Source organism: Phodopus roborovskii, unplaced genomic scaffold, assembly GCF_943737965.1.
Source record: "Phodopus roborovskii unplaced genomic scaffold, PHOROB, whole genome shotgun sequence".
Lineage (NCBI taxonomy): Eukaryota > Metazoa > Chordata > Mammalia > Rodentia > Cricetidae > Phodopus > Phodopus roborovskii.
In genome coordinates, this window is record NW_026126447.1 from 26319721 (window position 1) to 26332500 (window position 12780).

Genomic DNA, 12780 nt, shown 5'->3' on the forward strand with positions numbered 1-12780 from the left:
CATGGTGCTGCCCTTAACCAATCACTCTGTTGGGGAAATATCAAAGTGCATGGCTGTCATTTCATGAATTCAGTGCATGTTAGTAACCATCTCTAACTCTAAACAGTTCAAGGACAAGGTTACTGAAGAGAATATACAAGGTAGTTCCAAAAAAAATGGAAGGAATTTATCTTTTATGTGTCCTTCTTTATAATTTTGTCATCAAAGTGATTGTATCTTTGTCACAAGAGAATTTTCTTCCCAGTATGCTAATAAAGATAGGTGATATCTTCCATAATGGAGACTATAGTAACTGTCAAACAAAGAAGTTGGTCATCTGTTTTCCTATTCTGGAGACAACCTCTGGTGCTCGCTGTTTTCCTTGTTGAAAACTGATAAAAACAAACTACCCTGATCATAGCTAAAAAGGCAGAGACAAAGTATTCAATTGCTTTAAACATAAAAAGAAAATGTAGTTTTAGGGAAACTAAGTAACCTCTACAAGACTTTTTTAGTACTATTTTTATTCATTGTGAATATAGAAATAGTATCTTATCTTCAACCCCAGTGTTTGCTTCAAACACTACCTTCTTCAGATGTCTAGACTCTGTCAGCTCATCTGTCCCTCGACAGTCTTCCTCCTTCTCTTCAGGCCTTCCCTCCCTCCATGCAAAACAACTTTTTTGCATGTGTCTTTCTTTTCATTTGGTTTTTCCTTTCTTCTACTTTTCCTCAGTTATTTTCTTTTCTTTTTCAGCTATCTTACAAACTTGATAATAATCAGAATTCTAAGGTATGACATAACTAAGCCCTTTTATTTGATACTTAGAATAATGTAATATAGGCAACTCTTCAGAGGGAGGGACATACCATAACTATTCATAGTAATTTAGAAGAAAAGAAGTAAGATTATTTTATCAGTAAATTATGTTTTAATTGTTACAGGCATAAATTACCATATAATTTTGCAATATATCTAGGCTTTTTATTTTATAGACTATGGTCCACTATTATGGAGTAAGTACATTTAATCCATTTTTATATATTTATGCATATATGATTTTGAGGATTCTACAGTAGCAGGTTTTCCACATGGCAATTTTGAAGGTCTTTATACTAAGCCCTACATCCTCTCGTCCTATTTCCCACTGTTATTATCTGTCTTTCTCCCTTTATACTCACTATTCTACCTCCCTCTCTTAAAATCGCTGCCAATAGTCCCTTGCTAGGTTTCTGTCTATTATGAGTATTCCAATATAGGGTACACATATCTAAAGATTCAAAATGATAAACATGTAACAGGACATGAAACATTTATTTTTCTGTGTCTAGGCTACATATCTATGGATGATTATTTCTATTCATATTCAGTTTGCTTACATATTTTGCAACTTCATTTTAGTAGTTAAATAATATTTCATTGTTCATTGAATCACATTTTCTTTATAATATTCATCCATTAATGGACATCTAGTTTGTATCCATTTTCTGGCTGATATGATTACAGCACCAATGAACATAGATGATCAAGTAATTCCATAGTAGGATGAAGAGTCCACTGGGGATATGCCCATATGTCCAGGAATGGTATATCTAGATCACGTGGTAGATTGATTCTTTTTTTTTTTTTTTTTTGAAAACCTGCACACTGGTTTGCATTAGTTTCCAATCTTGCCAACAGTATTTCCATTTCCCTATAGAGTACAGTTGTCATTTGTTTGTTTGACCTTAAGTCATTCTGACTTGCTTAAGATAAAGTTACAAAGTATACAAAGTAGCATTAACTATAGTGCCTCACCAACATGACTTCCTAAACATGAGATAAGCAGCTTATATTTAGGCATGTGTGTGTGTGTGTGTGTGTGTGTGTGTGTGTGTGTGTAATGAAAAGAAAAAAAAAAGAAGCCATGAATTTGCAAAAGTGAAAGTAGGGGAAAGTGGGAAGTTTTAGAAGGAGGAAAGGCAGGGGAGAAATGATTTAATTGAATTATAAACTCAAAAAAAATATATTCAGTATATCAAGCATTATGCTGGGTTCCTTGATCTATCTAAAAATGAGGTTTGTGCAAGGTGAGATCTAGCTTGATATCCAGTTTGACCAAGACCGTTTGTTGAAGATGCTTTCTTTATTTTCTGGAGTATATTTTGATCTCTTTATCAAAAATTACATGACTGAAGGAGTGTCTGCTTGTATGTAAATCCACAATTCTAGTTCATTGATCAATATGTCTGCTTTTATGCCAGCATCATGCTGCTTTTATAACTATTTCTTTGTAGTGTAACTAGAAATCATGGGCAGTGATAACTTCATCTCTTTCTTTGCTGTTCAGGATTGTATGGCCTCTTCTACTATTTTGTGTTTCCATATGAATTTTGTAATTAACTTTCATCTTCTGTGAATGATTGAATTGGAATTTTGAAGGCGCTTGCATTGCCTTTAGTAGGATGATCATTTCGCCAATATTAATCCTACAAATCCATAAGGATGGGCGGTTTCTCCATCTCCCTTTATTTTCTTCATTTTCTATCCAAATGTTTTAATGTTTTTATTGTATATGCATTGTAAATGCCTTTTACTTACTTGATTATATTTATTGTAATACATATGTATGTGTGCAAAATTTAATAAAACTATCTGAATAGTGATGGGAGATGTCATTCTGTATATGTTTCTCATACTGGTTAATAAATAAAGCACTGCTGGCCAATAGAAAAGGAAAATAGGAGGGACTAGGAGACATGGAGGAAGAGGAAGTAGTAAGGAGGGGTCAAGATGGAGAGTCTGGAGAAAGCAGTATGTCGTCGGCTCCCCGGAAATAGAAATACATAGATCAACAGAAATGGGTTAATAATTAAGGCAGAGCTAGCCAATAAAAAACAAGTAACCGGGCCAACAACATTGTATCAAATACAGAGTCTCTGTATATTATTTGGGGCTGGCCCAGCGGCGGCAGGACAATACCAGGCGGCGGGCGGAAAAACTGTACCCCTTACAGAATAGGCTTCTTTTATACAGTTGGGTGATTCCTTAGGTGTGTTCTTAAACTCAATTTGCAAATAATTTATTGAGAACATTTTCATTTGTGTTCATCAGGGAGATTGCCCATAATTTTCTTTTTGGTTGGGACTTTATCTGGTCTTGTAGTCAAGGTAATACTACATTATAAAAATATTCAGAATTCTTACTTCCTTTATATTTTATAAAATAATTTGAGGAGTATTGGCATAAGTTCTGTGAGGGTGTGGTAGAATCTGGCCTTTTATTCAGTTGGGAGATATTTAATTACTGCTTCTACCTCACTGGTTATAATCAATGTTTAATTATTTCATCTTGGTTGAATTTCAGCACTTTATATTTATTTAAAATTTTATCATTTTCCTTACATTTTCTAGTTTATTGGAATATAAAAGTTAAGTTTTTCCTATGGTTCTTTGAATTTCCTCAGCATTTTGTGTAATGTCTCTAAATTTCTTAATTTGTATCATCTTCTTATTTTGGATAATTTGATGAAAGATTAGTTGTTCTTGTAAATTTTTTAAACAAACTAAATTTTGCTTAATTAATTATTTTTATTGTTAATTTTCTTTATGAGTCCTGATTTTGATTATTTCTTAGTATACTTTTTGTGAGATAATTATTCCTGTTTTCCAAGTATAACACATATACGTTTATATAATTAATTTGAGATGTCCCAAATTTTTTCATGTAGGCACTTAGTGCTATGAACCTCATTCTTAGTACTGCTTTGTTGAGTCGATAGGTTGTGATATGGTTGTCCATGTTTCATTTCAATTCACTTTCTGAAATTTCTTAAATTCTTCCTTGGTTTCTTCCTTGACCCAGTTATCACCACAAATTGTGTTGTTAGGTTTCCACGAGTTGGTGTACTTCTGTAGTTTCCTTTACTCTGGTCAGATGGAATCAGAATGTTATTTCAATTTTCCTATTTTGTAGAAACTTGCTTTGTGTGCTAATATGTGATCAATTTTGGAGAAAGGTCATGGATGGTAGAAAGAAGTATGTGTCTTTTAGTGTTTGGATGGATGTTTTATAGGTGCCATTTGATTGATTAATCATTTAACATACCATTACTTTCCTGTCAATATTTTTTATTAATTTTGCTTTTTTTCTAAATTATTTTTCTATTGGAGTAAATGGGACATTTAAGCTTCTTCCTGTAACTGTATTGAAGTCAATATGTATCTAAAGTATGCTGCATGAGAAATTGGCTCACATATGTATATATTTGTGGTATATTCTTGTTGTATTATTCTGTTAATGGGTCTGAAGAGATTCTCTTTGTCTCTTCTGACTAGTTTTGATTGGAAATTTCCTTTGTTGAATATTATAATAGCTGTGCTTGTTTCTTGGCTCAATTTCTCTAATTTGACTAAGAGTTTCTTCTTTATCTTTTCAAAGAACAAATCCTTCATTTGATAGATCATTTGAATTGTTTGTCTGTTTACTTCTATGTAATTAACTTCTATTCTGGTTTTGATGATTTCTTATTGTGCATTGACTTTGAGTTTGATTTTTATTGTTTGTCCAAAAAGAGGTACATAATTTATTTATTTATTTTAAATCTTACTGGTTTTTCAAATGTAGACTTTTAGAACAATATGTTTTTCCTCTTAAGGAAGTTTTCATGGTATTCCATAGAATTGTGGTACATTATTTTTCATTTTGTTTTAATTCCAACAATTATTTGAATCTTTATTTCTCAATTTCTTAAGTGATAGCCTAATCATTTAATGCTGTTTATTTAATCTCTTACAAGTGTTTTTATTTTCTGAATTAACCTTTTTTATACTTAATTGATTTTGAGCTTCATTTTATTCACACTGACAACTGTTTTTGTGATGATGGTAATTTTGGAGAGGGATAGACTATCTTTTTTTAGGTACTTGTGTGGGGGGAACAGATAGGTGAGGGTTCTGCTGTCTCCCCAACCCTCCTGTACTCTTGGATATAAGTTGTGTCTTTTGACCCACTGGCTTGGATTGCGAAGGTTTGGTAGTTTAGGGCATTTCCAAGTTGGTGAAGGGATCAGGCTTCTTACTGCTTGTGCCATGCATATCATCAGGGAGTCTGCAGAGTTCTGGGGCAGGGTGAGAATGCAGACAAGTATGCACTATTTGAAATTCCCTGATACTAAATTTTAAGATAAATTCCTGTGCAGCAGTATGGGGGGGGGGTTACTACTAGAATATTCCCCAAGGATTTTTCTGTTTAGTAAGCAAAGCCAACTCAGGTATGCAAAAGAACCAGAAACAGAGAGAAAAGTATGAAACAGAAATAGCAACAAAAGTTTCTAGCTAACAATACTTGCTCTTTTATTTCAATCCCAGAAAATAGCTCTAGGCATTTTTGCCTTGATAAACTGGAAAAGTTCCACAAATAAAGGCCAGCAACCCTGACATAAGGCTGTACAAGAATGAATCCATCTTTTCGATGAGAGGCTAATCTTGTGCAAACACATTGCAGGCTGTTTCCAGGTCCTTTAATGACCTCTAGCCTCTCTCTTACAGCATATTGTTAATGGAGAGAATATGTGTGTTAAACAGTGTACAAATTGAACTGGTGGATTATTTTCCTTGTTTTCAAAAAAACCATTCTGCCCCTTGGCCAGATCATTTCTAAGAAATAACAAAATGAAACTGAATTTCCCTCGGCTTCATTAGTGGAGTCTTGAGAAAATTTAAAGAGACTGTTTTCTCTTGAAACTGTTGCCTGCATGTTTCTTTCAGGAACAACCTAGAATAACACAGTGACTTCCGCATAGGAATGAGACTAATGCAGACTAGGCTGCAAATTATTTAGTTTTATTCAAAAAGGACAAGTTTGTTCTCTGTGGACATATAAAGTGGTAAGAACTGCTGTAGTGGGAAAGACAGAACAGACCTGGCTCTGTATAACTTCATTCTAGAATAACGCTATTCTTGGTGTATAAATATAGCTCCCATGTTTCCAGTATAAATGCTGAACAATGCCTTAATTCATTGGAAACTATCATGATGTCCCATGGCTTTACTTTATGATGTGCTGGTTTCTATCTTACTTGAAATCTCAAGGTGTCTAAACCTCCCTTTACTGAATGCCTTGACTAGCCTTTTACTCAGCATGTGCTATTATATTATTTACTTCCATTACATTGTTGATTTTATTAGCAATGGTTTTTCCCAAGAAGGGACTCTGATAACAGCATACTGATTATAAAATGTAAGTAAAAGTGTTGAGTTTTCAGTTTAGACTGGAAATCCATGCTATCTCCATGGAGATTTAAAATGATTTGCCATACCCAAGGAATATTCTAGGACCACATCAAAGAGATTCATTATTTAGAATCTTCTTAAAATCAAGTCCTGGGGTAGAGGAAAGATTAAGTAAGAGGCTCACATCTAGATGCTTATGGATGGGTAGAAGTTATAAAGAAAGTAAGGACTGGGGTGGAATGAGCTAAAAAAAAAAATGTTCATTGGCCCAGTGTCTGTTTGAAATGGACACTGAAGCTACTGAGTGTCAATTTGCTAAATTTCTGATATACCCTTGTATTAATTCCAATAAGCCTGAGTTTGTCCTGAAAAACATACTTGTGAGTGATATAAAGTTACCAATAACTCACCATTGTGTCTGCAGTAACTGCTGCTACTCCCCATAGTATATTAGAGAACTCATAGAACACTTTGAGGAATCAGTCCCCACACAAGAAATGGTGCTGTCATTAATATTGGTGTGTCTCTGTGTTAAAAAGCCCAGACAGCAAAAGAACATGCCCTATATATGTCAAGGCCACTGCTGCAGGAGAGAGTTTGTTGATGCCATTATTCAGACTTGTTTGTCATAGGTAATTGACCATTTATTATCTTTAAGGTTAATGCCATGCTGAGCTAAAACATGGCATTGTGTCTCCTGCTGTGCCTCTAGGTAAAACTATGTGTGGCTTATAAACTGAGACATGTTTAAGTTGAAGGAGGCAGGAAGGCAAACTTAAAAACACTGGAAGGCAAATATCATTCTTACAATTACCTCAGACGAAGAAAAATATTTTTCTTTCAACCAATGGCAAATGGAAACTAAAGCTGTCATGTATATCTTGTAGTTGCAGAAATGATCCAACTCTGAAACGACCAGGATTTGTGAAGTGCCATAGAGAGGATGGTGTTTTGAGCACACGTCCATGGATGGAATACAAATGAAAAAGGAGACACATAGAAAATACATTAGGAAACATAGCAAATGACTACTTAAAATAAGCAAAAAAGAACAAAGCCAACTCTACCTTTATATATCTGCACTTTCTAAATGCAATACACACTCTTACATATTCTCAGAGATCATGCTTTGTGTGAGGGCTTTGTCCAAGGGCAATAAAACCCAAGTCTCTCCATTTTTTATATCCCTCAAGTGAGGGACTTCTTGAAAAAGTATTTAACTATTTTCAGAAAGAATGTGGCAATATTTTCGCATGGCTAGGGCTGAGGTTACATGGGCAAATGTTCATTGTTTCTTTTGTACACACCACTGTACTCAGAATCCATGATGTTTACTTGGCATTTTTCTTACTTGAAGCCTAATCTTATTATTTTCTTCTACCAAATTTTTACTCTGTGAAAACACCATAGACAGTGAATGCAATGAGAAGCATTTTCCTCATATTGCTTCCTTCCATCCAGGAATCAAGAGTAAGCTCTCTGAGGGAAAAGGTAAGGTGAGCTACACACATGCATTATTAAGTAATACGGTGTTTTTCAAAACCTGCTCTCTTTAATTCAATGTAAAATGCATAAATTGAACTCTGTAACTTAACCGTATGTGTGCATATATATCATGTCAATATGTTATCTGCATAGAAATATTAGCATAAAATATGTGTTTTACACTGACTACATTTTAATTAAGACTCCTTTATTACTAGTGCTCAATAGCCCCACGTGACTTACAGTCACAATATAGAATAGTGAAAGCCTAAAATTTCCTCTCCTCTACCTTTAGTAAATATGTATTAGTGTCCCAATTGGTTAGAACATAAAGGGATCCAAACTCCTGCTAGATTGTAAGACAGCACAATGTTTGTGAGAGCTTCTCCTCATTTTTCAAGATGTATATATAATAATGTATTGCGGTAAATAAGGATCAGGATAAACAAATAGGCCGAATAGATGTTTATTCAGGGAGAAATAACTTACAACCTAGACAGATGAACACCAGGAAATTCAACCCGATCCTCTCCTGTCCGAGTCACGCCAGCAAGAGAGTGCCTTCCTGGCCCCCTCCACCTCCTTCCTCAGGTCACCTCCGCCCATCTCTCCACCCCCCAATGGGCGTGGTCAGTGCTACAGAAGGACTACCTCACTACAATTCCCCTTTTAGTCTAAAGAAAAGATTTAGGAAAGCTGTGGATTCCTTCCAGACTAATGTGGTTTGATCAAGCCAGGCCCCCTGAAACAGAGTTGCTGGTGATCCAACATTCAAAACAGCTTGGACAAAGCTGCCTCGCAGACTACAGCCAAGATTTCTGCAACTTCTTAGGATCCCCCATGACAGCGCCCCCTACCAGCAGGAAGTAGTTTGGAAAGAACAACGCCCAAATTCCCAAATATTGTTTATAAATGTTTGTTTTCATTTAAATGGACTTAGTTATAAATGGGTAATGATCACAGCCAATTATTTTTAAAGGTAAAAAGAGAATTATGGTATAGATATGAATACTTTGTTTTGGAATGGATTTTCATTTATTGATACAATTTAAGGTCAATTTTGTGATATATATATTTCTCCTCTTGTTTAAGTATTGTTTAGAAATGTAATGTATAATTCAATACAGATTATAGATAGTATCTATGATAGTCAGATATAGTTAAGTTAGTTAAGTTTTCTAGATACACAGAGATGTATTTAAGATAGATAGGAATTCTTCAAACCTTTCAAAGACTTACAGAATATGGCATTTAAAATGGTTTAGGGTTTTACTTGACAATGAGACATAATTGCTCCTGGTAATACCACCTGTACCAGAAAGGAAGATGGACATCGAAGAAATGCATTATGAAGTTTGCTTCCAATATGGCAAGACTAGCCATTTGGACAAGATACTGCTCTTGTCTGGACTGTTTGACTTTGTGATGTATAAACTGGACATGCAGGACCCACAGGAAAGTGACTCCTGATTCAAGATGGACATTGCTACAGAGATCCTGCTTCATGGAAGAGTCTTCGAGACAGTATGCAGGACACGGAGAAAAGTGACTGACAAACTGCCAATAAAGAAGACAGTTTAAAGTTTTCTGCTTTACTGGAGAGTCTGTCAGACACACTATGGCCTATGGGCTGAAGATGGAAGATTACAGAAGAACTTCGGGTGACTGAAAAGGCAAGATGTCTCTGTCATTTCTAGAGCTTATATACTATCCTTCTGTGGTCTTTGAAGGAGTTGAAGACAGATAGTTATGGTTATAGTTTTCCTTAGTATTAAAGATAAGTTACATAGACTTTAGACACACAAAGATAGGATAGATGATGGAATATTTTCTTAAATCTTGCTAAATGTTAATGGACTAAATAGTGTTAACTGTGATTCTTATTTGATAACTGTTATGTGATATATTTTGCTATGTTAAGGTTAAAACCCTTCTTTTTATTTAGACAGAAAAGAGGAGATGATGGGAGATGTCATTCTGTATATGTTTCTCATACTGGTTAATAATAAAGCACTGTTGGCCAATAGGAAAGGAAGATAGGAGGGACTAGGAGACAAGGAGGAAATAGGAAGTAGTAAGGAGGAGTCAAGATGGAGAGTCTGGAGAAAGCAGTATGCCGCCAGCTCCCCGGTAAGAGAAATACATAGATCAGCAGAAATGGGTTAATAATTAAGGCAGAGCTAGCCGATAAGAAACAAGTAACAGGGCCAACAGTATTGTACCAAATACAGAGTCTCTGTGTGTTATTTGGGGCTGGCTTGGTGCTGGAACAAGAGCAGGTGGCGGGCAGAAAAACCGTACTCGTTACAATAATGCCTAAAGACAACATTATATATGCTCTCTTGAAACATCTGTCTTTCATACAGAGCAAAAACCACAAATAAACCAAATTTGTCTCTGCAAAGTGACTCATGTGTAACACTATAGAGAAGACTTGCAGAGCTAGAAAGATGGTTCAACCATTGAAGAATAGGCTCAAAACCAAAATTATGAAAGAAGACATCTTTTCAATGTAATTAATTTTCTATGCCCTAGTAAAGCAAAGGAGTAATATATGTATCCTTTGGTGACTTACCTTTTTGTGTTCACATTTTTGGTAACCTGCCCACACTGCATCAGGGTCAGTCTCTGTAGCTGATACAATTAAGGTCAAGTGATGGTAAGTCAATTCAGAGACAGAATGATAAAGGATCATAGTTCCTTCTAAGGGAACTTGCTGTCATGTTGAAAGACAAGTCAATAAAGGGAGAAAGATGATCTGCAGACTCCTGCCAGTGGCCTCATGAAGGATACTTTATGGTCTTTTCTAATTTGATCAAGTCTCACTAGATGGAAGCTCCCATTAGCAGCTTAAATATAACTTCAAGAGAACCATCTGCCTAAGCTGCTCCCATCCTCAGAACTTGTTGGGTTATTAATGCCAGCTACTTGAAGCAACTAAGGTTTTGCATAATCTGTTACAATTAATAAGTGATACAACATCCAAGAAATGGAGGGTGTATACTTCTATGGTTATAACCCAAATATGTTTCTGTAGTCAGACTGAAAACAATAGATGCAAACATGAAGTTGGAAGATAAACCTATGCCACACAAGAAACCCAGTAGAAAATGACAACTCAGAGAGCAGGACGAGATACTACAGAATTTCCTTAAACACTGAGAAAAACATCCCAGACTAGACTATGTGTATGAGGTATCTTTCAGTATACTTATGGCCCAACCGTGGAATTTCACCTCATTTTAAAAATGTGTGGTTCCTCCCTGGGGTCTGTACTTCAGAAATGTTAACTAGCTGCTAAGTAATGTTGAGTACATTTTTAATGAAGCTTTATGCCTTTGGACCTAAGATACAAAATACTTGATAGAAGCTTCATTAATCTTATTAAATAACATGTCTTTGCCATGCATTGATTAGACATACAAATCATTTATCCCCATAAGGAATTGCAAAGAATCTAAAGTCACTCAATCCCAGCCTTTTCCTGACTATGGTTGTCAAGGTAACAAATATCTTACAATTCCAGGCAAACAGACATCTCAGCAGAAGATTTTTGAAGCCAATATAGGTATTAGCCAGCCCAGCCCTGCCTCTCTCCTTGTAGAAGAGTTTCAGGGGCAATGTCAGGAGAGCTAATAAAGATAATAAAGCTACTCAGTATCAACCACAGTGCCAACATCAAGTAGCCAGTGGGATAAGTAAGTAAGATAGTCTCTTTATTTTCTATTTTCTTGATAATTTTTTATTTAAATTTGAAACAAGCTTGTTTTACATGTCAACCCCAGTTGCTTCACCAGAGAGTTCTCCAGTTGTTCTCCAGAGAGGGTGAGGCCTTCCATGGGGAGTCTTAAAAGTCTATCATATCATTTGAAGCAGGACCTAGGCCCTCCCCCATATTTCTAGGCAGAGGGAATATCCCTTTTATATGGATATATAATCCAAAATCCATTCTTAAATTAGGGATATATACTGATTCATTACCAGAAGCCCCATAGACAGCCTAGTCCTCCTAACTAAAACCCACATCCAGGGAGTCTGGGCCTATCTTATGTCGGTTTCTCAGCTCTTTGACTGGAGTCCATGAGTTCCCCTTTTTAAGGTCAGCAGTTTCTGTGGGTTTCTCCAGCCTGGTCTTGAGCCCTTTGCTCATCACTCATCCCTCTCTGCAACTGGATTCTAGGAGTTTGGCTCAGTGTTTTGCTGTCAGTGTTGCTCCTGCTTCCATCAGCTACTAGATGAAGGCTCTAGGATGTCATATAAGATATTCATCAATCTCATTATCGGGGAAGAGCTTTTAAGGTATCCTTTCCTCTTTTGCATAGATTTCTAGGTGGGGTCATCCTTGTAGATTTCTGGACATTTCTCTATTGCAAGATTTCTCTTAAAACCTACAATAGCTCCCTCTATTATGGTATCTCTTTTCTTGCTCTCCTCTGTTCTTCCCTAACTCAATCTTCCTGCTCTGTCATGCCCACCTCCCCTCTCCTCTCACTCCTAACTCCCTCTACCCTTCCCCTGTTCCCATCTTGCTTGGGAAATCTTGTTCCTTTCCCCTTCTCCAGGGGACCATGTTTGTCTCTCTTGGTTTCCTCCTTCTTCCTAGCTTTTCTGGTGGTGTGGACTTTAGGCTGGTAATCCTATGCCTAAAAAACATATATGAGTGAGTATATACCGTGTTTGTCATTTTGTGACTGGATTATCTCACTTAGAATTGTTTATTCTATTTCTATCCATTTCCCTGTGAATTTCAAGATTCCATTGGTTTTTTGTTTGTTTGGTTTTTGGTTTTTGGTTTGGTTTGGTTTTTAGGCTGAGTGGTACTCCATTGTGTAAACATACCACACTTTCTCCTTCCATTCTTTAGTAGAGGGACATTTAGGTTGCTTGCAGGTTGTGGTTATTACAAATAATGCTGCTATGAGCATAGTTGAACAGATGTCCTTGTACAAATGTGCATCTTTTGGGTATGTGCCTAAGAGTAGATCTTGAGGTAAACTGATTCCCATTTTCACGAAGAAGCACCACACTGATTTCCAAAGTGGCTGTACAAATTTGCACTCCCACCAGCAGTGGAGGAGTGTACCCCTTTCTCCACATCTTCTC